The sequence below is a fragment of the Kogia breviceps genome, chromosome X, assembly GCF_026419965.1.
Source record: "Kogia breviceps isolate mKogBre1 chromosome X, mKogBre1 haplotype 1, whole genome shotgun sequence".
In the NCBI taxonomy this organism is placed as follows: domain Eukaryota; kingdom Metazoa; phylum Chordata; class Mammalia; order Artiodactyla; family Physeteridae; genus Kogia; species Kogia breviceps.
Window position 1 is genome coordinate 6,809,259 of NC_081330.1, and position 25,949 is coordinate 6,835,207.

Below are 25,949 nucleotides of genomic sequence, written 5' to 3' on the forward strand. Positions count from 1 at the left end.
CATTAATTCCATCCATCAAAAAATTGAAATGTTCAGTATGTGTGAATCACTGTCTTAGTCACTTAATCCAATCATCTTTGATTTCCCCATCTGTAAAGAAAGGATTAAATGAAATAGCATATATGTAAAGTGCAAAGATGATATCCCTGTTTGGGGAGAAAGTGACATTTAGCTAGTCTTTGAAGAGTTAGAAGGACATTCAGAAGCTGTTATTGGGCAGGAAATCATATTGTAAAGAGCTAAATAAGAGGACATTTTAGGCAGCCAATGAAAGTGTTCTAGAACCAGTTGCCCTATGACTAGTAGATTATGCCTGTGGGGCTATTATTTAAGGGTAAGGGCAGTCAAACTCTGAAGATTATTGAAGCCCTATTTATAGGGCACTTAAGCAGCACGAAATCCAGAGCCTACAATCAAATTCATGCTATTCTTGCTCATAGAACAGTTTATGCAAAAAGTGGCATTACGAAAGCTTTTCCATCTCTGATGTTTCATGATAAGAGATTGCATTCATCTAAGCAATCATACATCTAAAGGCTTTCAACATTAAATATTCTCTGGACTTCCCTGGTGATCCAGTGGGTAACACTCCACACTCCCAGTGCAGGGGGCCCAAGTTCAATCCCCGGTTGGGGAATTAGATCCTGCATGCATGGTGCAACTAAGAGTTTGCATGCCACAGCTAAGATCAGGCACATCCATAAATGAATGAATGAATGAATGAATACATGAAATAAATGAACAAATGAATAAATGAATAAATTAGTGAGTAAATGAATAAAATGAATGAGTGAATGAATGAATGGATGTGTAAATAAGTGAATGAATGAACGAAGGAAAGAACAAGAGTAAATGAATGAATGATGAATGAATGAACTATGAATGAATGAAACAATGAATGAATAAGTGAATGAGTAAATGAATGGATAAGTAAATGAATGAATGAATGGATGGATGAATGAGTAAATGAATGAATAAAATGAATGAGTAAATGAACGAATGAATGAATGAATAATGAATGAATGAATGCATAAATGAATGAATACATGCATAAATAAATAAATATTTTTAAATTACCAAAAAATTAAAGGTTCTCAATTCAAAATTTCTTTGGCTGAAATTTTCCATTATTTTATCAAGATCATACTTTCTAGGATTCCAGATGTAGTAGGAAATAATCGTAACCTCAATAATAGTAAGTTTAATTTTATAGTGTGCTTTAGAATTTACATAATATTTTCATACCCATTATCTTATTCCATAATGTTCCACAAATATAGTTTAGGAAGATGAGGCTGGAGAAAGTTATCAGTTATGCATCATATTTTTACATATGGCTCTTTTTTTTTTTTTTTTGCTGTATGCGGGCCTCTCACTGTTGTGGCCTCTCCCATTGCAGAGCACAGGCTCCGGATGCACAGGCCCAGCGGCCATGGCTCACGGGCCCAGCCACTCTGCGGCATGTGGGATCCTCCTGGACCGGGGCATGAACCTGTATCCCCTGCATTGGCAGGCGGACTCTCAATCACTGCACCATCAGAGAACCCCTACATGGCTCTTTATCCCAGGTTATATCTGTCACTATAAGATGCTCAGCACTCCCAGAAGCTCCCCCACTGCCTTCCCTGGACAGCCTTTTAGTTTACATTATCCCTTGCTTCTCCCCAATTCCTAAAATCTTTCCACTACCTTCTGAAACTCATCAAATCATGATATAAACATCCTCAAGCTCTTCTCTCAATGATTCCTTTCCCTTCTTGCATTAGAGTCTAACTGAAACCTGGACACTGCTTTTCCTGAAGGCCTCTCACATATTGCCTGTTGTGTTTCCCTCATATGATATTGATCCATTCTAGAGAATTTTAAATTCCATTTATTGTATTATTCATCATTGTTTGTTTGCTCTTTAGTTCTTCTAGGTCCTTGTTAACCATTTCTTGTATTTTCTCCATTCTATTTCCAAGATTTTGGATCATCTTTACTATCATTACTCTGAACTCTTTTTCAGGTAGACTGCCTATTTCCTCTTCATTTGTTTGGTCTGGTGGGTTTTTACCTTGCTCCTTCATCTGCTGTGTGTTTCTCTGTCTTCTCATTTTGCTTATCTTACTGTGTTTGGGGTCTCCTTTTCACAGGCTGCAGGTTCGTAGTTCCCATTGTTTTTGGTGTCTGTTCCCAGTGGCCAAGGTTGGTTCAGTGTGGTGTGTAGGTTTCCTGGTGGAGGGGACTAGTGCCTGTGTTCTGGTGGATGAGGCTGGGTCTTGTCTTTCTGGTGGGCAGGATCACATCTGCTGGTGTGTTTTGGGGTGTCTGTGGCCTTATTATGATTTTAGGCGGCCTCTCTGCTAATGGGTGGGGTTGTGTTCCTGTCTTGCTAGTTGTTTGACGTAGGGTGTCCTGCACTGTAGCTTGATGGTCATTGAGTGGAGCTGGGTCTTAGCGTTGAGATGGAGATCTCTGGGAGATTTTCGCCATTTGATATTACATGCGGTCAGGAGGTCTCTGGTGGACCAATGTCCTGAACTTGGCTCTCCCACCTCAGAGGCTCAGGCCTGACACCTGGCTGGAGCACCAAGACTCTCTCAGCCACACGGCTCAGAAGAAAAGGGAGAAAGAAAAGAAAAGAAAAGAGAAAAGAAAAGAAAAGAGAAAAGAAAAGAAAAGAAAAAGTTATGAAAATTAAAAATATATATATTATTAAAAATTAAAAAATTAAAAGTAATTTAAAAAAGAACAAACACACCAAAAAACAAATCCACCAATAACAAGCACTAAAAACTATACTAAAAAAAAAACGGACAGACAGAATCCTAGGAAAAATGGTATAAGCAAAGCTATACTGACAAAAATCACACAAAGCAGCTTACACATACACACTCACAAAAGGAGAAAAAGGAAAAATATATATATATATATAAATATATAAAAAAGGAAGAGAGCAACCAAATCAATAAACAAATCTACCAATGATAAGAAACTCTAAATACTAAGATAAACATGAAACCAGAAACAAGATGCAGGAAAGCAAACCCCAACTCTACAGTTACTCCCAAAGTCCACCTCCTCAATTTGGGATGATTCGTTGCCTACTCAGGTATTCCACAGATGCAGGGTACATCAAGTTGACTGTGGAGCTTTAATCCACTGCTCCTGAGGCTGCCGGGAGAAATTTACCCTTCTCTGCTGGCACAGCTCCCGGGGTTCAGCTTTGAATTTGGACCCGCCTCTGCGTGTAGGTCTCCTGAGGGCGTCTGTTCTTCACTCAGACAGGACGGGGTTAAAGGAGCAGCTGATTCGTGGTCTCTGGCTCACTCAAGCCGGGAGGGGGGGGGGGGCATGGAGGCGGGGCGAGCCTGTGACGTCAGAGGCCAGCGTGACGCTGCACCGGCCCGAGGTGCGCCGCGCGTTCTCCCGGGGAAGCTGTCCCTGGATCCCGGGACCCCGGCAGTGGCGGGCTGCACAGGCTCCCGGGAGGGGCGGTGTGGAGAGTGACCTGTGCTCGCACACAGGCTTCTTGGTGGCGGCAGCAGCAACGCTAGCGTCCCCCACCCGTCTCTGCTGTCCGTGCCGACAGCCGCGGCTCGCACCGCGGTCTTCTGCCAGCGTTCAGCGGGTGGGTGTTCTGTAGGAGCTGTTCCACGTGTAGATGTATTTCTGATGTATTTGTGGGGAGGAATGTGATCTCCGCGTCTTACTCCTCCGCCATCTTGAAGCTATCCCCCCACGTCAGCACTTATTAGTCTTCAAAGTACAGAAAAGGAGGGGATGCCTCTCGTGTTTAAAAAAAAAAAAAAAAGATCTCTCTTTGAGAAAGACAAGATAAACAAACACCTCATGAGGATTTCTTTGTTTTTTGTTCTAAGGTACCCCTCATATGAACAATGTTGTTCATGTCAAAAGCTCCCCAAAATGGTCACTGCTATTCCAAACTGTCTCTGTTGAAACTGTCACAGTTAGAAAAAATAAGCATATGATTTAGCCTTATAGTGAGAAAAGATGATGGAAGCAGGTGGTCAGCCTGTAAAAGGCATTGCTGTAGAACAAGAATTGCCCTGTGGGAACTGAACAATATGCAATAGTAGTATTGTACTTGTGCAACTTGGTGTCTCTGGTGTTTGGCCAAAGGTCAATCATCACCAGCCAGGGGCCAAACAAAACTTCCTGATTCTGAGTAGATGAAACTAAGCAGGGAAATTCGCCAGGACACAAAGGCAGGACTGCGAAGGAAGTTTTTTCATTGTTTTTAAAATGGTGTCCCATTACAGTATTTGTCCAAAGCACACTGGTCTGAGCAGACCTTCTAGAGTCCTCTGTCCCCAGGACCAGGTCATGAACAATCTACTGGACTATACTCATCTTCTGCCTATGGAATTTTTTTTTTTCTTATGGACAAGCAATATTCAAGACACTAGAACAGCAGACAGACCATAAGTGGAGATGTTATTAGAAAGCTCTAAAACAATTTTACCAGGGATTAATACAAACCAGACTGGGTAACAAAATATCCCGGGAGACCTTATTACTAGGAAAAGAAAATAAATCCAATGCTGAAGGGCTTCTATGAAATGTTGGAGCCCAGTTAGGCATGAATTTACCTTTCAGCTCTGGACAGGGTGCATATCAAATAGAGATAACCACAAGCGACCTCAGATATGTGTACTATTACTGTGTTGAGGGTCTTGATCCAAAGAAGAGAGCCCATCAGCTGAATCTCAGTGGAACCTCCACTTCAGTCAACGCCCTCTAAACCAAAGACCACTAGGAACACACCATTGGTTAAACAAGCTGTGTATATTACTCACCGCAAGGAGAAAGAATGCACACTATGGGGAACCATGACACATTTGTAGGAGACGGGGTTAGAAAGGACGTATTTTAGAAGACTGACAGTGGAAAGGTTTAGGGCTTGTGTTAGGTGATTTTGTGGAGGCTTTCAGGAAGCAGGGCTTTGTCCTGGGTTGGATGCTATCAGAAAGTAGCATCTTTTTGAGTTAGCAACTGTAATTCCACAGTTGGCTATTTTAATAAATATTACCTATGGAGAGGGCAGACCAGAGTTGAGCTAAAGTTATAATTGGTTAAAAAAAATCAGTCACTGATATTAACCAGGATGAGGGACTGCGTGGTATTCTTTGGCTCAGACACCGTTCATGTTTTGCCTGTGTTCAGACATGGTTATGGAGTGGTCTTTTTCTCTTAATTCATCATGGTCACTGAGTGGCCTTGGAGTTGACATTCTGTGATATTGTTTGTGTTCAACAGAAGAATACCAGGGCCTGGCAATGAGTGCCAGGCTATCTCATGGCAACAACAAGGCACAGTGCTCATACTAGTTTAGCTTCTGGATATCAGTGGCTGCCCTTCTTGGGCCAACGGACATTTTGTCTGAAGACAATGATAGTGAATAGCATAAACAATAGAGAAAAAGTCTTCCATTAGCAAAAAGTAAATGTGTTAGGCAAAAGCCCATGTCATAGGTATGTTGTTAAATTATCCAGAAATGTCTCAAATTGGCTCCTGTAAAGAGGAATGGAAGTGGAGGGAGATAAATATATATTACGATGTTCTTAAGTTTGTCTTTTCATAAATAGTTCAAACAGACTTATTTAAGAGCCTATTTTGAGCTGGATTTCTAGTTAACAGTGTCTAAACGAGAACAGTATACCCATTTTGCTCAGCACCAAGAAGCTCTATAATTTGCTGGAGACATAATAGAACATTGCACAGACAAAACCAAAGCCTGTAAAAATCGGTTTACCAGTGGCCTAATAAGTCATCCCCTCCTAGTCTTTTCGTTTGCAATTGATTTCTGGAGGTTGGAAACAAGTTCGTGAGTCAGTGTCATGCTGGGTTGTAGGCAACAATGGACCTAAAGGGAACAGAAAGAAACTTGGGCTCATACAATGGGTTTGGGCAGGAGGTCAGATAAGCGATATGAGTAAGCAGGACACAAATGTGAGAGGGTCACATCATGTTGACCTCCGAAATCTATGTCCATTGTCAGGCGTCAGGGGGTTGGTGGAGAAATAGAAAGCTCAGTCAGATACACCACATCAGCCAGAAAGAAAGAGTGTAATTACTAAGGCGACTCCAGGTACTTTTCTGCTCCGACTGGTGAGCCTATAGCCTAAAGGCTTAGCCTCGAAGGACACAGTTCACCAGAAGAAAGCATAAAGATCTAAACAATGAACTGCCGGATGGATTAAAATAGAGAGCCAAAGGAGAAAATAGAGCACTCCCAGATACGGATTTTATGTTGTCTAGTAGTGGTGAACTTTTTTGAGTTAGCATGTCTTCTGTTTTGCTTTTCATACCAGCCCCCACCTGCCTAACCTCCTGGAATGGGCTTTGAATGCCTCTCATGTTTTTTCTAGTGCTTGCTGTGGAGTCTCTCTGGCATGCAACAAAGTAATAACTACCCTTTCCTTAGAACAATCTAGGGACTAGAGACTACGCCAGGAGCTTTACCAACATCATTTCTAATTGTCACAACAGTTCTGCAAAATGGGTATGATTTCCCCTATTTTATAGAAGGAAATGTAGACTCAAGGAGCTTGTACCTTAACCAGAGTGAAGCAACTGGATCCTGGGTTCTCCTGGTCCTGTAATAAGGGCTCCAGCTTTCTCAGCCTTGGCACTTGCCAGCCATGTCCCCTTGATCACTGCAGTAAAAATCTCACCTTTCCCAACAAGATATTCTCCACCTCCCTGCTTGTTCAGGGCTGCTATCCCTCATAGCAGCTCTTTATCTAGATGATTTTCCACCAGAGTCACGCACAACCCAGGACGAGGGACATTTAACTGCCTGTATGAGTACTGGTCATCGGTGGCTCTTCCTCCTGTGGCCACTTCCTGTGCTTACTGGGCTGCCCTGTCCACTCAAGTTTTCCACCTCCAGACTCACTGTCATGCGTATGTTAAGAAATATGAAATTTAATATGGAAAGACGGTGCAGGAAGTGGTATAAATTTATTGAACTGTAGCACTGTTAAAGCTGCGGAGGATTACTTTTTAATTTTTAATTTAGAGAAACAGAAAAGCACAAAGGGCTCCCAAGAAAGGCGTGACCCTCAGAGGCCTCTGACAGAGAGACAGACCCAGCAGTAAACACTGCGGACACCATCCTCCACCCGCACTAACTTGTGATGGCTGATAGAGCAACCTGCTAGAAGCTGAAAGCTCTGTCACCTGTATGACTACGTTTGAGTCAGATGCCTCCCTACCTGCATCTGGGCTGATTTCCTGTCTCTTTCGTTGGGAAAGCATCTCATGCCTTTTCACATCATTTAACCTAGAGTGGGTGCTCAAACTGTATTTATTTGCCAGGTGAGTCTTCAGGAATTTTAATCTCAGTGCTTCTCCGGGTTCCCAAAGGCCAAGCTTTCTAATTTGATGTCACTTTACGCCCACTCTCCAAGCTCTGACCCTCGCCAAATTATCGGACACTTTCCCGTGAGAGCTGCACAGTACATCGAACCTCATAGTAACTATTGGCAAAATTGACCAACGGAAATAAACAGCAAAGCACAGAACGCAGCATCTATTTTCTTCCTGGAAATCAAGAATTCTTTTCAGATGCCATGAAAAAAAACAATCAAGTAACCATTTTCTTTATACTGAGGTACAATTACACTTGTAATTTAGCAAATTAATGTTTAAACTGACACGAGAAAAGATATGCCACTGCACATGGACCTCATTGTTCTATAAAAGCTTTGTGGGCTTCCCTGGTGGCGCAGTGGTTGAGAATCCGCCTGCCGATGCAGGGGATACGGGTTCGTGCCCCGGTCCGGGAAGATCCCACGTGCCGCGGAGCGGCTGGGCCCGTGAGCCATGGCCGCTGAGCCTGCGCGTCCGGAGCCTGTGCCCCGCAATGGGAGAGGCCACAACAGTGAGAGGCCCGCGTACCACAAAAAAAAAAAAAAAAAAAAGCTTTGTGCTCGCCTTACTGCTTGATGAATACACAATTTTTAAGTTGTTGAGGAGTGACAGATGAGGTATCAGAGACGTATTAAGCTGGTTCAGAAGATGTCAAATCTCAATGTGTGTGAATTCAACTATCGTATTTCAGAGAAACTCTTTCTGTGCATATCAAGGGAAAGGAGAATTGCAAACAGTCATATTTAACAATTTCAAAATTAAAAGTATATTTATATTGATGTAAAAAATTCTCTCTCTTAAAGAATCCACATGGTCAAAATATTTATCACATAAATATAGAATGTGTAAAATATAAGTCAAAAACTACTGGCAGACAGTGAATACATGGAATAAATGCCCTGCTCTTTCATCCCTATTCCAGTTTCTCTAAAGCCCCTGCAGAGATACATTTCTGTCCATCTATGCTACTTCTGAATAAAGAAACTGTGCACACAGTGGCCTCATCCTAGATTATGAGCCCCACATCATATGTCATAACCATCTTTAAGTCACAAAATGTTATTAGGAGCTTTTCCAATTTTCACAGGGAAAGCCTGAGCCAGAATAAAAGAATTTGAGGATACAGTCAAAGAGCAAGTTCCTCTTCAAATCTAGATGAGAAACAGGAATTTCTGCCACAAAACCAAAAGCTCCACTTTGGACCCTGGAAGCAGTCAGATGAGCATGTGAGGCTGCCCTGCCCAACTTCATTTTCCTTGCTATACTCTTTTCCCTTTCTCTTGGTACCTCTTGCCCCCATTTCCCACAATGGCCTTAGGGGAGGGGAGCAGGGTGGCTGAAAGTAGTGCATGGTAGCATGGTAACTGTCCACTGTGAATTCGGACAGAGGCTGCATCTCCGGAAAATGATTACACTCATTAAATTTCAGGCAACCTCTATTATGGGAAAACTCAAAAATATGTGACCTCCCTCAGGCACAAAGGGATTAAGTTACTTTAGTCTCTCTCTCTCTCTCTCTCACACACACACACACACACACACACACACACACACACACACACAAAATGAGCTCCCTTCCTCCAGGGCAGGACCATATGTTAGAACGTGGAATGGAGCTAGGACTCACATGGGGTAAAGCAGGTAACTCTGAGACATGCCCTGCAGATCAGCAGATTCTTTCCTTCTTGCACGTGTGCACACGTGTACGTGCACACACACAACGTAACAGCTAGGCAGAACAAGGCCAGAGTAGCAGCAGATACATGAAAGAGATCCGTGACAGTAGCAGTGGTCCACTCGGCGCCCCAGAGAGCAAGATGAGAAGAGGGCTTACTATTTTTAAAAGATTAAAATATTTACTTTTTCAAATATATTTCTCCATTATGAATTCATATTTAAGGCCATCCATATCATGCATAACAAAACATTTAAATGTATCTGTACTCACATACTGCCAGAGGTTGGAAATTTTCACTTGCCCTCTTTATTACTGAAACATCAGATCAGTCTTTTTCCCTGGGTTGTTTTTGACTGCAGTTGACACTGATTCAGCAGTCAAGAGATCCTTCTGGTTGCAAAAGACAGATCAGCTCAAACTCTATCAACCCTTTAAAGGGGCTTTACTGGTTTATGAAACCAGGTACGACTGACAGGGTTTGGCAAGAATTGATGGCTGGGCATGTTAGGAAGTTTTGCAGAGTTGCTCCTTGAGTCGTGCATTTGGGGGCATAAGGGAAAGTACATCTACCAGGGTAACCTGACATTCTGGCTCATAATGTAGCTGCCGGGACATTGCTGATCACTGTGTTATGACTTTTATTTTGTGCATTCTATATTCATCACCACATACGCCCCTCTTCCCCACCAAAATGAAAATTACATGCAAGTATAAGAAATAATGAATATGTAAACTATTCACACGTGAAAACCATTTCATTTGGGATTTGTGATAGCAGCAGTAAACTGGTGCGGCTGCCATCATATGCTTTGTGAAATTATTGTAATTTCTCTCTGAAATTTCAGCTGTGTTGGACCAATTTGTTGCACTCCGGTTTAATGTAATGCTATGTTTCTGACTCGGTGTAGATATTTTAAACCACAGATTGCAATCCCTCTTACGCGCGCGCACACACACCTTTTAAAACACGTATTCATTTTTGAATGATTACATCAAGTAACTGGGAGTAGGCAGAAGTTGAAGTGAAAAGGAGCATCATAACTATTCGACTATTTATTTCTAGGAAACAAGAAAATAAAGACGCTTTTATCAAAACATTTCAGAAGAGAGAGATGAAAGGAAAGGCGATGATCATAAGAGCGCTTTAAACCGTGGGAGAAAATGCTGCTCAATTTCAGGGAAGGCTGCGTGCCCTGGGAGCAGAGAGGGCCCGTCCAGTGTCTGCTTCTGGAGGAATATTCTGTGATGGGATACATGTGGAGGGAGGGTGTCAGTGTGAGAGACAGAAGGTCGGGGGAGGAAGGCAAGTCATAGGATGCTGAAGTCTGGACGATAACCCGTTTCTTGTTTCCAGAGATTAAAAATGTTGTGTAGGGCTTCCCTGGTGGCGCAGTGGTTGAGAGTCCGCCTGCCGATGCAGGGGTCACGGGTTCGTGCCCTGGTCCGGGAAGATCCCACATGCCGCGGAGCAACTAAGCCCGTGAGCCATGGCCGCTGGGCCTGCGCGTCCGGAGCCTGTGCTCCGCAACGGGAGAGGCCACAGCAGTGAGAGGCCCGCATACCACAAAAAAAAAAAAAAAAAAAAAAAAAAAAAAAAAAATGTTGTGTATATCACTGGCATCAGCCTAAAGCTGCAGGCCATGGGCTACACTGCCAGAAATCTCTGTTGTACCCAGGTAGATAAGAACGTTTTATGCTCGAATAGAAGTGCCTTTTTTTTTCCCCTTAAAATATTTATTAGTCATTCTGGAACGTTCCAAGGATACAAAAAAGAACGAAAAAGGATAACAAACACCCATGCACCCACCCAAACTGAACAAATGTTAATTCACCCTTTGGCTGTTTACCTCAGGTCTTTGTTAGGATGCAAAAGCAGAGACCCAGAGACTGCTAGCTGGTCCATCATCTCTCTCCTTGTCTTTCTCTTTGGTAGCAGAACCCCTGATATAGCTGTGCATAGGGCTTCCCACAAGTAAAAGCTGTAGGCCCCAGCCTCCTTCCAGGCTCAGTGAGACAGTGTGACTAAGTTATAGCCAATGGGATGTAAGGGAAGGAGCACATTTGCTTCACATTTCATAGTAACTGTGAGAAATAAACTCCTGTTGTTTATAAGCCATCCAGTCTATGGCATTCTGTTATAACAGCCCAAGCAAACAAAGACAATTTTGGACACAGTGATTTTTTTTTTTTTTTTCCTGTACGCGGGCCTCTCAGACCTCTCCCTTTGCGGAGCACAGGCTCCGGACGCGCAGGCTCAGAGGCCACGGCTCACGGGCCCAGCCGCTCTGCGGCACGTGGGATCCTCCCGGACCGGGGCACGAACCCGTGTCCCCTGCATCGGCAGGCGGACTCTCAACCACTGCGCCACCAGGGAAGCCCAGGTTTTCTAAAGCTTTGATGGAACACCTGAAGTTACCTCTGTCAATTGATTATATTCCAAGTCAAATACCTACAAATAACTGAGCAACATACTTTTACTGTTTAATTCCAGTACATTCATTTGACTCATTACAAGGAACCTAGGGTGTAATGTCCCTCAAGAGGACATGCATGTACATTTCTCAGGGATTCCTTGTGCTCCTGCATCTTATTTGTTATGCTCAAACTCCAGGAGGTTCATGACAAGTGAAAGGCCGACTACCTGTGCAATCTATTCCTAGAAAATCTTCCCACCCAGAATCCACAGCTCCTGTCTAATCCCAAGGAAAAGTTAAACCAAATGATACTGATTCCAATCCCTCTGAACCAATCCTGCGTGGGTCCCTGGACCATTAAAGATGATTCCACGACCCTCAAATTCAGAGGTGTCTTCAGCCCAACATGGAGAGCAAGACAGGCATGTAGGAAGGCAGACCACATCTTGTACCACCCTTGCAAAGTCCTGCTCATTTACCAAGTCCAAATTAAAGTCTTACCTCCTCTAAGATCTTCCCAGATAGATGCTTAAGGTCAGGATCCATCTCTCCTCCCCCAAGACTGTGTGTGTAGGTTTAGTGTAGCACTGAACGCGTTCTAGCTTGTATAAGCCTTAAGATCAATATCTCTGTTTGCTTTGTTCAGTGGATTGAGCTCCTGGAGGATAGAGCCACATGCCTTATTCATTTCTCCACGCACTAGAGCAAGGGAGTGGTTCTTAAAGTGCTGGGGCTTGTCATACTTGTGAAGTCAATCACCATTAACGTTGCTTAATAGTACAATATCAAAGTTTGAGATGGTTTATTTTACTTTGATATACATATATACTTGGGTATATACCTATACATATATATTGATTCTAGGTTATACCAAAAAATATAGCCCTGGGTTATATTCTGATAGGCATTCATTCACTCATTCAACAAGTATCTATCAAGCACCTACTTTGAACTGGGTGCTAATCCAGACGTGTGGAATACATCAGTGAACAAAATAGACAAAAATCCTTGCCCTCATCTGACTTATCTTCTAGCGGCATGAGATAGACAATCCACTATAGAGATAATAAATAATTATACAGTAAGTTAGACGGTGATAAGTGCTATGGAATAGAGAAAATGTGGAGCAGGGAATTGGACGTACCTTGGACTGAGGGACAGGTTGCAATTGTAAAAAGAGTGGCTACTGTAGGCTTCAGTGAAAAGGTGGTAGTTGACCTGAGACGCACAAGGCGGGCAGTGACGTGGATGTACATGTATAGGGGGAGAGCATTCCAGGACGAAGGAAGAGCTGGTGCAAAGGCCCTAGTTAGTGAATGAATCTGACATGATGAGGGAACAGCAAGGAAACCAGCGCAGCCGAAGCAGAGCAGAGTAAGTAAGCCCCTCTCCCCCTTCCCCATGCACCCAATACGCCCTGCATCCCAACACACTGCAACCCTCCCTCTCTCCTCCTCACACTTAAAAGCTTGGCCGAGCTATCATGTGTCACTCCCCCCACACAGGACCTAGACAACTCGCTTCCCCTCCTTCAGGCAGTATCTACCTCAGCTCCGCAGAGGTCACCCACCCACCCCCCAGCCACACTCACGTCCCAGGACTGTGCCTAGTTCAAGTCCTTTGTTCCAATGTATGGATAAAATTATCCTCCTGTGCAGAATTAGCCAGGACTGCGCCTTGGTCACCTGACCGGCTATGGCACAGGCAGGAAGACCTCAACCTGGCCCTGGCAAGGAGGCTGAGGAGGTGTTCTTGGTTCCTGGAGGCTCGAGGGAAAAGAAGGAACCACATCAGAAACTCTGGAATGCAGCCCTTAGTGGGGTCACAAAGGCTGACAAGAGCCACTCCAGTCCCTGTCACCAGACATCCACCGCCTGTGCCTGTCACCTCTATCAGGCACAATAGCCCACTTGACCTGCCTGACCTAAGGATCAGGGAACTCAAGGGACTTTCCCAAGCTCACACCACTTATGAGTCTGGGAGTCTGGATTTGCATGGGACTCCTAGGTGCATGGTCTTAACCCCTGTGCTGTGCTCACCAAAGCCCCAAGTCAGCTGTGGGTAAAATGAGGCAATGAGACTAGATATATTATAGGGTCCCATCCACCTCTAAAGTGTCATGATTCTGGTCAAAAGATAAAGTCTACGGGAATGGCTGTTCCGCCATTCTTTTCTAGCTTGCTTCTTCATGGCTCAGATTACTTCTAGGTGATATATTTTTAAGAGGTGAGAAGAGTGACCTCTCTTGGCATATGAGACTTTAAACCTGCCAGCAGAAATGCAGACAGACATCAGGTATACTACTCCACCCAGGGGTTTGGGATGTGATATTGAGTCTGACCTATTTGTGATCCACATTTGGATTCATTAGCTTTTCAATGCTCTTCATATCTACACATTGGCGCTCAAACCACTGACCTCAGGGGTAGGCAGACAAGCAAGGGAGGCTGGGTTGGTGTATATTTAACCTCATTACTGGAAAAAGCTCACTGTACTTGGCCTTCCTGTACTGGAACAAGCACAGAAGAGCATGTAGGGTGAGCACATTTCAATAGCAAATGGGCACCACATATTTTTTGAGGGTTCCCTGCTTTGGGGGAGAAGTCAGTATTCAATTTCAATCTCAGTTTTTGAAGAATGTGCAGCTGACATTGTTTCTGTAACAGGTAAGAAGGTTTGGGGTCTAGTATACGAAGTGTGACTATATAATAACGAGACTGGAACTTTAGTGATTCAATTCAGCAAATACTTATCAAGCATCTACTGGATGAAAGATTTTCAGCCAGTCAAAAAAGAGGCTGCAGAGATTAATCAGCCTTATTCTCTGACCTGAAGGGGCACGGAACAAAAACCTATGTAACTTGGGGATCAAAATTTCTTCGACATTGTCAAAAGGGGGAGAATACGGAGAGCACTCCGATAATGCCGGGGACTTACCCCAAGGGAAGAGAGAGTTGGGGTATCCGGACTCCATTTTGGAATCGTGGTTCACAGTGGACCTAAACCAGATAGATCACCAAGGTGTTTTCCAAGAGAACTTATTTACATTCATTCACAGAAGGGATTAAAAAGTTGAATGAGCCAGGGACTCTCTCAGAGACAGTGAGACCTATGGTTATTTAAAGGTTCAGGGTCAGCTGAAATAGCTAATATACCCTGGCAGAAGGCCGTCTTTCCCTTTGGGAATATAGGGCACGGCTGCAAGAATTACACACAAAGGCACTGATTTAGAAGGACCTGAAAACTGTGCGGGCCACCCAGGCCACGGGAAAGAGTCAAGCGCCGCTGTGATTGTCTTCAAGGTTGGTGCAGCCTTCAAACACTCGGATTACTGTCATCATAAATCAATACGGCTAGTGCCACGAGATGAGAGCCACAAGTATTCTGAGCAACGGTGACCCCATCATTGAGCCTCCCAAAGTCAAAAGCCTCATTAAAAAACCACATTTTTATGAAAACCACCATTTTGTAATGATAACTCATGGTTTGATAATGCTTTCTTTTAAACAAAGCATGCATTCTCTTCAATCTCATGTAATCTGTATAACAACCCCATGACATAATGTAGACTGGACAGAAAATATGAGTTATAGATTAAAGAACTGGCACTCTAAGAGGTTGATTGATTTGCTCAAACGTATGAAGAGTAACAAATAGTGGAGCCAGAATTCAGTTCACTTCAACAAACACAGCCTGTCCTATGGGCTTACTGTGTGATAGGCACAGTGATAAGAGGTGGGGAATTAGAAAGAAGAAGAAAATACAACACGGTCCTGAGGACCTCAGCTACTGATAGGGAAGCAGACATACAGACTGCCAATGCTAAGGCAGCGTCCTAAGTGCTTAGACATATGAAAACCCTCTGGAAGCACACAGAGGGCCACCCAATCCACACGGTGAAGGGTGTCAGGGAGAGCTTCCTGGAGGAGATGATACGCAAACTGAGTCTTAGAAAGTGAGTAGAAGCTAGCCAAGTGAAAATGGGAAGCTTACGGGACTACATGAGGGAGACATCTACTGCTGGAAAGCAGGGTGGAGGCAAGAGGAATTACGGTTAAGTATTGCTATGTCAATATGGGGGGGGGGAGTACATTGCTACACCCCACACAGTTGGGGCACAGCTGAGGAGCTGGGAAGGAGCTGAAACAAATGTCCTGGAATGATCCTGGGCATAAGTATATTTTTAATTCCTCCAAGTGATTCGAATGTGTAGGCAGGGCCGAGGATTCCTGGTATGGGCCCTCCCTAGGCCATGATTTGCATGCTTAGAGTGCAAAGAAATCACCTGGGTAGCTTGTTAAACATGTAAATTGCATAAATACCTCCCACAGGTAGTCTGCTTCAACAGGCCTGGGCTCGAGCTGTGGAATATACATTCCTAAGAAGTAGCAGATCACTGTGATGTGGGTGGTAGCCCGAGTACGCCACAGGTGACCCTCATCCACTGCAACATATCCAGCCTATTATACAATGATGATTTCCAAATCTAGATTTCCAGTCACGTCTCCTTTTAGAGGGCAAGACTCATGTAGTCAACCTTCTACTAGAGAGTTTCTCTTGGATGCCCCACAGGCACCTCAAAGTCCACACGTCCAACAGTGAAATTATTACCTCTCCTCAGCCAGCCTACTACTTGCCAGTGTCCCACATTGTTCAAGGTCAAGACTGACCTTGAACAAGTACTGAATATTCTACCATGACTTCCATTATATACTCAAGTTAAAATCTAAAACCTTTCAGATGGCCTAGCTGGCCCAGAATGATCTGGCCCCTCGGCACATGGCCACTTTCATCTATGCCACTCTCTCCCTTTCATGGTTTCTGCTCTCAGCGTGATGGACTCCTTTCGGTTCCTTCCGAGTACCGTGGTCTCCCTCCTCCTGGCCCGTGACATGCTTTTGCTTCTGGCGCCATGTTTTTCTCATTCATTCCCATCCATTTTGTAATTTCTCTTCCTCTGGGAGGTCTTCCTAGGTTCTCTCCTATTAATATATATTCCTCTGCATAAAGGTCCAAACAGTTGTTATCATTTGCCTAGTGACTATCCAGTACTCCTGGCTAAACTGTTAACTCCATTAGGCTGGAGTCCATGTTTGTCTGGTTCAGTACAGCATCCTCAGTACCTAACACAATGTCTGGCCCACAGAAAGCAATTGCTAAGTATTTTGAGCAACGAAGGGACAAAAGAAATGACCTAGGACAGGCACTTGTGCTAAGGAAAAATACAAAATTCAGATAGAGATTGATATAAACAGATGTTCATCACAGCGGTGTGTAGCGTAATTTAAAATAGGAATAAAAAATCCAAATGCTCACCAATAGGAATACGAAGGGATAAATTATGGTGTACCTATGTAAAATGATCTTAGGTATGCATCGAAAAGATGGTTGATTTTCTAAATATTCTGCAATTAAATATCAGTTTCACTTGCACCAAAATTACTTCTGAAAAAAATAGCTCTGGAAATCTTATTGTTTTAGAAACCACAGGAGGAGGAGGAGAGAATGCACTTTCCCCTAGAATCCTCTCTCAGTCAAGATTTCATCAGGGAAATAGAAGCCACTTTAGCGTGAAGCCCACCCCCTCACACATCCCCACCCCAGACATAGGAACATATACAAGAATGAAAGGTGCTGGGATACAAAGATCAAGGAAGTCACCACAGATAATCTAACTGGTAACAGCAAAGCAGTTGTTCTTAAGTGCTTTCCGGGAAGCCCCTCGAGATACAAGTGACTCTCAAGAAATCCCCCACTAAGTGGCTTCAAACCTCAGGTCTATCTACCATGTCTGCCTCCAACTGCCTCCTGGAAGTAACGCTATTTCTCTTCCGCATTCCAAATTGTGCACGAGACACCCTCTTGCTGAAGGTCTTTAACCCTGAACCTATAACCGAGCAGGACCCTACGGGGCCTTCCTGGGGCAGGCCCTTCCCCCATATCCTCTGCTACTGAAGTACCCAGAGAGGAGCAGGAATACTGCGTAGGTGAATACCCAGTATTCATGCATATTTCCCGAGCTTTCCAGATGCTAAAAACCACCACCAAATGGAAGAAATTAACTACTTGATGATCAGGAGCACTTAGCTCCCAACCTGCTGGCGTCTAAGGATTGATAAGCACACTGTTACCTCACCATCAGCCAATCAGATAATTGTGCAGCAGCTGATCACATACCCTGAGACCCCGCCCCCCTCACCTGGGCTTTAAAAATGCTGTGCTGAAACCCGTCAGCGAGTACGATTCAGCCCAACACCCAATAGGATACAACCCTACTGTAAGCATCTTGTTGAGGGCACTGTGGATGGGAGGAAAGAAAATCAGACTGAGAATATGAAGAGCCAAACTGGGGTCCTAACTTCACAGTTTACTTGCTCTGTGGGCTTGGGCAATTTTCTGGGTTCTATTTTAGTTTTCTTATGTGTACCGAGACGAAAATGATAATATCTTCCCAAGGTCAAGTAAGATTTGGTATTTGCGAAGTTTTATTAGCGGTAAAGCATTATATGCTCGCTGTGCTTATTAACTGAAATTCAACAACGTCTCTCATCCTCTGATAGGAGCCATCAAATGAATAATCTGACATGATAACAATAATACAATAGGGATTTAACAAGCAACATTTCAAAGCCACTGTTACAAGAAGCTGTACTTATGGTAAATAACCTTCTCTCCATTAAATGTAGGTTGATCACTGAGGCAAACACCGGTACCAAAAGGCTGTGCGGACTAGGAAGGGTATTGGAAACTGGCTGAAAAGTAGTTTGTAGATCAGTAAGTGCTTATGGCCTACTGAGAAGATGGTAAAACCTACAGCTCCATGAAATTGGAATTGTTAAATCCCAAATTGTGAATAAAGATTCTTGAAAAAGTATTTTTTAAAATTTATTTATGTATTTATTTTTGGCTGTGTTGGGTCTTGTTGCTGCACAGGGGCTTTCTCTAGTTGCAGTGTGCGGGCTTCTCATTACGGTGGCCTCTCTTGTTGTGGAGCACGGGCTCTAGGCATGTGGGCGCAGTAGTTGTGGCTCACAGGCTCTAGGACACAGGCTCAGTAGCTGTGGTGCACGGGCTTAGTTGCTCCGCGGCATGTGGGATCTTCCTGAACCAGGGCTTGAACCCGTGTCCCCTGCATTGGCAGGCGGATTCCTAACCACTGCACCACCAGGGAAGCCCTTGAAAATGTATTTTTATGGTTTCTAGTTCACTGAATTCAGAAAGAAAACTCTGGTTTTCAAACATACTACTTGACCACTTTTCATACCATCACAGCAGAAGGGAGCATCCCAGATGCATATTTTCAAAGAATTGAAAAGATTACCACAAAGCATCATCCTACCAGTCTTCCGAATGCAATGCTTGAAAGGAGCATTACCTTACTTACCTTGTTCGCCAGGATGGAATTTCTTCTGGACTCTGCTGTGTACCTTCCACTCTCTCCTCTTCAGAAATAGAACAGCCAGTAGTCCTCCCTCCAAGGAAATGGCGAGCTAAGTCATGGCTATGCAACAAAGTCTTTTTTACTCCATTGGAATCACTGTTTAAAATTTCATCTTGAGCTTTTACATTTCCTTACTAGCCTCAACCATAGTAGGCAGATTGAAAAGATAACGCAAAAACATTTAAAGTTATCCGCATTTAGCAAAGCAGTACCCTTCCTCTCCTCTGCCTTCCCAAGACTAAGACTACCAAACGTAATTTCTCCTAGGTGTTCCAGAACAGGTCGCATGATTGCTTGGCGGTGATTGGGGGCTTAGAACAGGGCTTCTCAAATGTTAAAGTGCATAGAAATCACCTGGGTATCTTGTTAAACTGCAGATAGTTTCTGGGCTGGGGCTGAGAGTCTGCATTGCTAATAAGCTCCAAGATAATGGAGATACTGATAGCCAGGACTACACTTCAAGTAACAAGATACCACTGGTGTGTTTCTCAAATTGGCCTTTTGATAACAGTCACCTGGAGAAATTGTATGCGTAATTCCATCCTCTGGGCAGAAATGACTCCCAATCGCAGTGTTACCTGAAAAGTGGGTTTGCCTCTAGGTGGGTGTCAAGCCAAAAGGCACAATCAAGCCAAAGCAGGGAAGAAGGAAGGATTTATTACTTGCCGCAAGTAAGAACACCGGGGATCTTTCCAAAGCAGTGTCTCCCCAAACAGCAAAATTGCGGGAGTTTTAAACTAAGGGCCCATTACATATTCATGAAGGGGCTTGGGCGGTAGACAGAGTCCAATGTAGATTGAAGTCCTGAGGGTCAAAATCTTCATTATCTTCCACTGTGTGCGACTTTCTTCTGATTGGTTGGTGGTGACGTCACGGGGTGGGGCTCTAGGAATCTTGTGCTCAGCCTAAAGTTACCATCCTCCACCTGAGAGGGGGCCTTCGTTCCTGCAGAAGAGCTCAAAGCTATTGTTATGTATATTCGGGGGCAGGAACCAGGCCCCTGTTTTAATTGCTGCACTATTGTTTCTTGACTTCTCCCCGTTTGTTTGTGTATCCCCTCCCTTCCCTGATTAGCAACTGTTGGAATCTGACCTTTGGAACTCGGGGAAGGTCTAGGAGGCTGAATGAAGCCTTTTCCCTACAAACAACAAACACGGGACACGGAAAGAATTTGTACACCAGAGGGCAGCACAGGGTCCTGCTCGGTTTCATGAGGGATAGGCAGAGGCACTAAATTACACATTTGGGTCATGGAAGAAGTAGGATTTGAACCAGGTGCATTTATTCCTGAGCTACTCTTCCACAACTTCCAGCCCTAAGAGGAGGCAGCTTCATAGATGAAATAATTGACTGCACGACTATGGGTATATCCGCCACACCAAAAAACCTCCAGTAACTCAGCTACTACCCTGAATTCCAAATACCAAAAGGATATTCCCAATTGGAATCCTGTTTTCTCATTACCTCTCAGCCTTGCACTTCAGACTCACTCCACAGAAGAACAATCCGCCTGGCAATCAGCTTGGTGCTGCCCCTGAAAATTCCCTCAGAGGAGCCTTATTTCCATAGCCCACGTCAGGCCCCCAGAGCCCAGCAGGACCAGTTCCCCAGGCTCTGCGTTTGCTGGGGACCTCAGTGTTCTCCTGTGTTCAGTAACAGGTCGAGCAAGTGACCAGTTTCTAAGGGCCTCTTCTAGGCACTGTAGAAAATGCACCGTTTCAGTGCATCTGCTTCTCTGACGGCTAAGCCACCTGCCTCTTTCCAGTTGATGAGCAGGACCACCTTCCTCATCTCTTCATTTGTGTCCTTCCAGTAGGTCAGCAGGAAAGCAAAAAAAGACAAATGAAACAAAATTCATGCAAAACAACTTTTCTAAGGGCCAGGAGTTACTACTTTAAAGAGACACGAAACAAGGCACTTTTAGTCTACCCCAACACCAACTTAGAATTTAAGTCCTGGGACTTCCCTGGTGGCGCAGTGGTTAAGAATCCGCCTGCCAGTGCAAGGGACACGGGTTCGATCCCTGGTCCGGGAAGATCCCACCTGCCACGGAGCAACTAAGCCCGTGCGCCACAAATACTGAGTCTGCGCTCTAGAGCCCATGCGCCACAACTTCTGAAGCCCGGGCGCCTAGAGTGGTGCCTCACAACAAAGAGAAGGTACCACAATGAGAAGCCCGTGCACCACAACGAAGAGTAGCCCCCGCTCGCCGCAACTAGAGAAAAGCCCGCGCGCAGCAACGAAGACCCAATGCAGCCAAAAATAAAATAAGTAAAAATAAATAAATCTATTAAAAAATTATAAAAATAAAAAAGAACTTAAGTTCTACTTTATTGTGATGATTATTCTTCAAATTCCAGAAAGATTAGCACGATAAGAGGGGCCTTGTTCCAAACCGGCTGCTGGAACCCAGACAATGAACCTCCTGTTGACCCACTGCTAACAATAGTTTTGATGTGGACTATCCTTTTCCTAGATAACCTGCATTCCTTTTTATTCCCCCAGAAGAATGTATTTGAAAGTAAACTGTATTCTTCCTGCTGCCTTGAGTTCTAGTGACTCTCCCAATACAGATTTATGTCATATGGAGGTTTTGATTTAAACGGATTTTCTACAGTAGCCTTAGGCAAATCACTTAACCACTAAAGGGTACGCCATCAGCCATCACAGACTTGAAATGATGCCTATTTAAACACTCAGTGAACTGTGAGTGGAAGTATTTCAGAAGCAAGTGTGAAATTTCAAATGAACTTACCATAGTCATTAGCTGCACATTTAAATATATTTTGTGTTTAGCCTTCTGACTCTAAGTGGGTAGGGGGTGGAAGTGAAGAGATCACAGGACCAGTAAGTTAGTGAGGTCACCTCTCAATTAGTAAATCAAAGCCCTTGGAACTGAGACCAAGGGGTCTGTGTTCATGGGGGGCAGTGCCCTGGGGTCCACGCTGGCCCAGGAACACACTTCTGCTCTGATCACCTACTAGCCCTGTGACTTGGAGGTGGTGTGCTGGAGCTGGCTTGCACCAGTTTATGAGAGCCTCTCAAATATTTAGATTTTTTTGAGCTGGTTGAAGAAAGAGTGTAGCTCGAAATCAACCACGATGAGCATACTTAACATAACAGAAACCATCAAATGCTACAAATGACGGTTTTTCAAAACCATGCATTCGTTCACTCATTCATTTTGGAGACCTTGCTTATCAGTGAACCCCTGACTAAGTGAAATGGTTGTTTGCCTTTCTAAGACCCATCTTCCTTATCTGTAAAATGGGATTAATAATAGGTAGGCCTGCTACTTGTAGGACCTTGGAGCAAGGATACAAATGGAAGCCAATATATATAAAAATATATATATATATAATATTATTTATATATTATATATATTATTAATAGATATTATATTATTAATATATATTTTTTATATATGTATATATAAGACACAAATCAGGGAATTCCCTGGTGGTCCAGTGGTTAGGACTCCGTGCTTCCACTGCAGGGGGCACGGGTTCGATCCCTGGACGGGGAACTGAGATTCCCACATGCAGCACAGTGCAGCCAAAAAATAAATAAATAAATGGAAACAATTTAAAAGTGGTTTTAAATAAATAAAATATAAAGCAACCTATTAAATGGTCGAATAAAGTATGTTTTATCATCTAATTTTCACAACTATAATTCCCCAACAACTATATCAAAAGAATGTATAAAGCTACATTTTTTACATTACAGAAAGTTGTCTAAATACCAAAGGCAACTAAAATATTATTACACAGGCCTGATGTTCTGTGGATTGGTTGGCAATGTTTGGATTAAAAACACAATAAAGATATACCTAATTCATAAATTATTATATATATATTCAATGAGATATCTTTTTCTCACCATTATTTCAGTATAATCTTTTTTTAATTGAAGTACAGTTGATTTACAATATTGTGTTAGTTTCAGGTGTACAGCAAAGTGTTTCACTATCTTTGCCGATTATAATCCGTTATAGATTATTACAAGATAACTGTTATGATTCCCCACAGTATACAGTAGGTCGTTGTTGCTTATCTACTTTATATATAGTAGTTTGTGTCTGTTAATCCCATGCCCCTAATTTGTCCCTTCCCTCTCCCCTTTTGTATAATCTTTAATAATTGTGTTGTTATAATCAAGATTTTTGTATTCTTTGTATTAAAAGTGAGAAATAAAATACTGCCTGCCATATCAGTAATGTGCACAGTCATAAGCGATTGCAGCCACCACTGATGGTGAGCTGGTGAGCCCTGAGGGAATTCAGGAAGGAGACAAAGAATACGTGCCATCTAGCAGCCATCAGACTGCAGTCACGCCCAGGGGAGCCCTGAGAAAACACAGGACACTGGCCCCAGAGAGCTGAGGTGCACATCAAAGGAATGAGTTCAGTGAGCCCAGACTCTTGCATCTTCCCATACATAGAAAAGCACTAAATTCCTTAACTTGAGACGTCTAGTTTTCTTTCATTAACAGTGATCTTTTGTTCCTACTACCTGCCCTCTGTTGCAAAGCTCCTGTATATCCTGGCTCCCCCTTGCCTCCTCAGAGCAGTTTTCTCAGGGTTACTTGAAATGCTGCCTCCCAGGCCTGAAGTCCTCAATACGTCTGCTGAATAAAACATAACTCTCAAATTTTAGGGTGTGAATATTTTTTTTAGTTGACAAAAGTAATGTTGGAAAGGATTAAAAATATAATTTTACTCAAAGTATGCAAGATTTTAGTATATTTTTATAACAATGTAAATTATTTTTAAAATAAAAAATAAAGATTTGTTAGTCGGGCTTCCCTGGTGACGCAGTGGTTGAGAGTCCGCCTGCCGATGCAGGGGACACGGGTTCGTGCCCCGGTCCGGGAGGATCCCACATGCCGCGGAACGGCTGGGCCCGTGAGCCATGGCCGCTGAGCCTGCGCGTCCGGAGCCTGTGCTCCACAATGGGAGAGGCCACAACAGTGAGAGGCCCACATACAGAAAAAAAAAAAAAAAAAAGATCTGTTAGCATACTTAAAGTGATTTTTTAAATATTCAAAATAATCTGTTAAATAATAATTATATATAATAATAATAATCTATTAAACTTAAAAATACAAATTATGATTAACAAATGTAAAATGTTTAAATCAAAATTAGGTAAATAAAGCTTATACTTTTGGGGAAACATTTTTAGCTTATTAATTTTTAAATTGAAATCGTTATTACATACTTTTATAAAAATAAAACTGTTCACAACTCTAGTATTCAATACCCTTATCCTTGCTCATGTAAAAAAATTATCATACTTTATATATATATTAGCATGTGAAGAATTGATATTTTACTGTATTATGTAAGCTCTATACCTATATAAAGGTAACATTATGGAAGCATGAATCATTTAATATTGAATGATGTTCTTCAGTTGCTATGTGCCTATTAATTTGTATTTCTAGAACCATAAACATAAGAAAGTGAAAGAAAGAAAATCATAACAACTCTGGAAAACAATATTATGGAATAATTCTTTGCATTCATGCTATCAAAGAAGGCACAAGAATTCATCTGTCTTTTCTGTTACCTAAGCGCTTCTCCCACTCAAATGCCCCCTGTACTCTGAAGCAGTGTCCCCTGTCCCTCTCGGATGTCAGCAGTGGCACAACTGCATTTGCACAGTTCCCTTTTGTTTGGGGACACAGGACAAGAGATATGAGGCTTGATCAGTGTTAATCATGAGAGTGGAAATTTAGTGCTATGGGTGACACTGTGCCAGCACTGAGCAAAAGATTCTGAAACTTCCCTGGTGGTCCAGTGGCTAAGACTCCACACTCCCAATGCAGGGAGCCCAGGTTTGATCCCTGGTCAGGGAACTAGATCCCACATGCCACAACTAAGAGTTTGCACGCTGCAACTAAAGATCCCACACGTGGCAACGAAGAGCCCGCATGTCGCCAACAAATTAATTAATTAATTAATGTTTTTTTAAAAAGATTCTGAGTGACACAGGTAGTCAGGTTTTTTGTTTTTTGTTTTTAATAAATTAACTGCTGGGTGTATGTGATTCTACTATCCAGGACCCTCTAAATCATAGAATTCAGTCAAGGAGGCTCTCTTCTCCAAGTCTAAGAGCATAACCATGGTAAGCTACTATGGGTTAAGTGTTCTACGTACAATGTCACGTTTAATTCTTACAAAAACCCTAACATATATTAACTGATGCTCTATAATTGTTATAGAGCTATTCTTATTATTTTATTCTTATTATAATTATTATTCCTTACAGAAAAAACTAGCTCCTTACACAAACTGTCACCTCAAGGATGCATTGGCAGTGTGAAGGAGTCCCTAGCAATATATAGAAAAGGAAAGTGTTAGCAGGGATGGAAATGCCAAAACAGAAAAGGAAAGTGTTAATGGGTCCTGTACTCATTTCCTATTGCTGTGGTAACAAACTACCGCAAATTTAGCAGCCTCAATGAAACAAATTTATTATTTTACATTTCCCTTGGTATAAGTCTGACAAATGTATCACTGGGCTAAAATCAACGTGTCAGCAGTGCTGTGTTCCTTCTAGGGGCTGTAGGGTGGAATCCATTCCCTTGCCTTCTTCAGCTGCTAGAGGCAGCCCACATTCCTTGGCTCAGGGCTCCTCCCTTCCTCCATTATCAAAGACAACAGTAGAGTCAAGTGCTTCTCATCTGGCATCATTCTGACTTCTTCCCCTCTCTTCTACTTTAAAGACCCTTGTCATTACGTTAGGCCCACGTGGATAATCTAACAAAATCTCCCCATCTCAAGAGCCTTAACTTAATCATATCTGCAAAGTTCCTTTAGCCATATAAAGGTAACATAGTCACAGGTTCCAGAGATTAAGACATGGGCAATCATTGTCATATTTCGCATAGAGCCTCTTACGTTGGATTTCAGCACACCTACTATTCCAGTAACTGACTTCTAACCACATTCCTTCCCTAATTTTCCACTTGATAGGAGTCTGTCCTTCTTTCCTTCCTTCCTTTCTTCCCATTAATGGAAAACTTACAG